General features: G+C 35.7%; 1 non-coding gene across 1 annotated transcript; it reads left to right on the top strand.

Annotated features, from left to right (window-relative positions):
* The first annotated feature begins 2,713 nt into the window (after positions 1 to 2,713).
* Positions 2,714 to 2,820, top strand: LOC139873764 (small nucleolar RNA R71). Its single transcript, XR_011767487.1, has one exon. It is a non-coding gene; the product is annotated as a small nucleolar RNA R71 (small nucleolar RNA).
* Positions 2,821 to 3,834: the final 1,014 nt, after the last annotated feature.

Below are 3,834 nucleotides of genomic sequence, written 5' to 3'. Positions count from 1 at the left end.
TGACTGAGAAGGATGCCTTCTTTAACCATGAAATGGCATTTCTCCCAATTAAGTACTAGATTTGATTGTTCGCATCTAATAAGCATTCGTTCAAGATTAACTAGACATGTTTCAAAAGTATCACCGAAGACTGAAAAGTCATCCATGAAAACTTCCATGCATTCTTCTATCATGTCATGAAAAATCGCCATCATGCACCTTTGAAAGGTTGCAGGGGCGTTGCAAAGTCCAAATGGCATGCGTTTGTAAGCAAAAGTACCATAAGGGCACGTGAATGTGGTTTTCTCTTGGTCCTCGGGTGCTATTGGAATTTGAAAGTATCCGGAGAAACCATCAAGAAAATAATAGTAACTATTTTCTGGTGGCATCATTTAATTTTCTATAATCTATACAAACACGCCATCCTGTTACAGTCCCAGTAAGAATAAGCTCATTTTTCTCATTTGTGATGACAATCATGCCACCCTTCTTAGGTACGCATTGAACTGGGCTTACCCATGGACTTTCAGAGATTGGATAAATTAAACCTGCATCAAGCAGTTTAATAATTTCTTTCTTAACAACATCTTGTATATTAGAATTTAGTCTTCGTTGGCGTTGCACATACATTTTATGACCTTCTTCTATAAGGATTTTATGTGTGCAATACGAAGGACTTATTCCTTTAATATCATGAATCTTCCATGCAATAGCTGGTTTATGAGCTTTTAGCACAGAAATGAGTTGAGATTTTTCATTTTCCGTAAGAGAATACGATATTATTATAGGTAATTCAGATTCACCATGTAAATAAGCATATTCCAAATGGTTTGGAAGTGGCTTTAACTCTAATGTCGATGGTTCTTCTATCGATGATTTATATCGATATCTGTCTTCCTCTTTTAGCATTTGAAGTTCTTCTATTGTTGGTTCGTATTCATTAGCCATAAGTGTAGTTAACATTTCAGCTTCATCAATTGGTTCAGTTCCTTCTCCTAAAGAATATTCTCCCGTTCCTTGTAATTCTGGAAATTCTTCTAACAATTCTGCATATGAATCTATAGTTTGAATATAATAACATGTATCATCTACAGATTACGGTTGTTGCATGGCTCTATCAACAGAAAAGGTAACACTCTCGTCCTCTATACTTAGGGTCAGTTTCTTACCGAACACGTCTATTATTGCTTTAGCCGTGTTTAAGAATGGTCTTCCTAATATGAGAGGAACTTGAGAATCTTCTTCCATGTCTAGAATAACAAAATCTACTGGAAATACTAAAATACCAACTTTAACTAGCATGTTCTCCATTATCCCTCTAGGATATTTTACTGATCGATCGGCTAGTTGTATACTTATTCTTGTTGGTTTCAATTCTCCAAGGTCTAGTTTAGCGTATAGTGAATATGGCATTAAATTTATACTAGCACCTAAATCTGCCAATGCTTCTATTGAACTAAGACTACCCAGAAAACATGGAATCGTGAAACTTCCCGGATCTGATAACTTTTCTGGTATCTTATTCAACAGCACTGCAGAACAATTAGCATTCATAGTAACAGCCGAGAGTTCTTCCATTTTCTTTCTATTTGTGATTAGATCTTTCAAGAATTTAACATATCTAGGCATTCTTGAAATCACATCAATGAAAGGAAGATTTACATTTATTTGTTTAAACATATCCAAGAATTTGGATTGCTCGGCTTCAAGTCTTTCTTTTCTCATTTTACTCGGGTGAGGAAGTGGTGGTTGGTATGGTTTAACATAAGGTTTTGCCTTAACTGTGTTATCTTCATTAACCTTTTCAACTACCGGATCTTTTTCTTTATCTTGTTCAGATTGTGGTTCTTGTGGAGTAGGAATAGAGTCATCAGAAATTACAGGCATTTCAGGTGGTTTAAGTGTAATACCACTTCTTGTGATAATGGCTTTAGCTGTTTTATTCTGGGGGTTAGCATTTGTATCACTAGGTAGACTTCCCGGTTTTCTTTCACCTATCAACCTTGTTAGGTTGCTCACTTCTTGTTAAAAATTTTGAATAGAAGCTTGTTGATTTCTAAATGCTTGAGCATTTTGTTCATTCGTTTGTTTCTGAGATGTGAAAAATTGAGTTTGAGATTCAACTAGCTTTGACATCATATCTTCTAAATTTGGCTTTTTATCATCGGTTTGTGGTGGTTTGTTTTGAAAAATAGGTCTTTGCTGATTGTACGTATTGTTAGATACTTGTTGATTGCTAGGACCTTGTTGGTTGTTGTATGGAACATTTCGATTATAATTCTGATTTTGATTGTAGATTGGTCTTGGCAGTTGATAATTATTCTGATAATTATTTCTAGTCCTTTGGTTCATGTATGAAACATTTTCTCTTTGTTCCATTGTTTGTTCAATACTGAGACAATCTTTTGTCAAATGTGGTCCTCCACACTGCTCACAACTAATTCGTATTGAGTGAATATCCTTAGTCATCTTTTCCATTCTTCTCTCGACAGCATCTATCTTTGCAGAAATGGAATCAAAGTCATGGCTAGAATCGGCTCTAGCTGCTTTAGATGATCTAACGATATCTTTTTCTTGATGCCACTCATGTGAGTGGGAAGCAGTGTTATCAATAATTTTGTAAGCGTCAGTTGCGGTTTTCTTTATAATGGAACCACCAGCTGCTATATCGATGTCTTTTCGTATAGTGATGTCGCATCCTTGGTAGAATATTTGTACTATTTGATAAGTGTCTAAACCATGTTGCGGACATCCTCTCAATAACTTTCCAAATCTTGTCCATGCCTCATACAGAGTTTCATTCGTTTTTTGTGTGAACGTAACAATTTCTCCTTGAAGTCTTACTGCTTTAGATGCCGGAAAGAATTGTTTAAGAAAATTTTCAACTAAGACATCCCATGTATCAATCGCCCCTTCAGGTAACGATTCTAACCAATCTTTGGCTTCTCCCTTTAAAGTCCAGGGAAATAACATGAGATATATCTGTTCATCCTCTACTTCTCGGATTTTAAATAGAGTACAGATCCTATTAAAGGTACGAAGATGTTCGTTTGGATCTTCCTTCAGCGCACCACTAAATTGGCATTGATTAGTTACCATGTGTAGGATTTGTCCTTTGATTTCATAATCTGGCGCATTAATGTCTGGTTAAGTAATTGCATGACCTTGGCCAGTGCGTTTAGCTCTCATTCGGTCTTCCATACTTAGAGGTTCCAGATTTTCCATGATTGGAATGGTTGATTCTGAATCACTAGAGGATTCTGATTTAATGGTTTGTTCCTCGATAATCTCTGTTTGAATTATTGGTGGTTCCGAAGGAAAGATTAATGGTTCAGGATCTCTGAATTGTCCCTGAATATCCTCCGAATTCTCAATTGTGAGGTCGGGTTCAAAAAATGGATTATCAAAAATTTGAATTGGAGTACTTGGTCGACTTGATGATGATTCTAAAGAAAAATCAACGGCGACAATATTGGCTAGATGTCTTGATCGAGTTACAGGTGGTGAACATATAAAAGGTGGTGAACGTTTTGCTCGGTGCATTCACTGAATATCCTATTAGTTATAAAAGATAAATATTATATAAGTTATCAAATTAATAGACTTTTCTGATTTTGCCCACGTTTCGAATAGCCAATAGATGCAGCAGGTAGCCAGGACCCTTTAAATCGGAAGCCCACAACTCGCCACTAACAAATCCAACTATTACTACGAACCAGAAAATTTTGGATGTCTATCAATTTAACCGCTTAAAATAATTTTTCGTTTTGATTTTTAAAGAAAATTTAGAGAAGTAATAGAGAAAATTCTAAGACCTAAAAATAAGGCGTCGAAAAATAAAAATAGAATAGCGCG

Source organism: Rutidosis leptorrhynchoides, chromosome 10 (genome assembly GCF_046630445.1).
Source record: "Rutidosis leptorrhynchoides isolate AG116_Rl617_1_P2 chromosome 10, CSIRO_AGI_Rlap_v1, whole genome shotgun sequence".
NCBI lineage: Eukaryota > Viridiplantae > Streptophyta > Magnoliopsida > Asterales > Asteraceae > Rutidosis > Rutidosis leptorrhynchoides.
The sequence above is the reverse complement of the archived record's forward strand: the minus strand, read 5'-3'. Positions and strand labels throughout refer to the sequence as shown.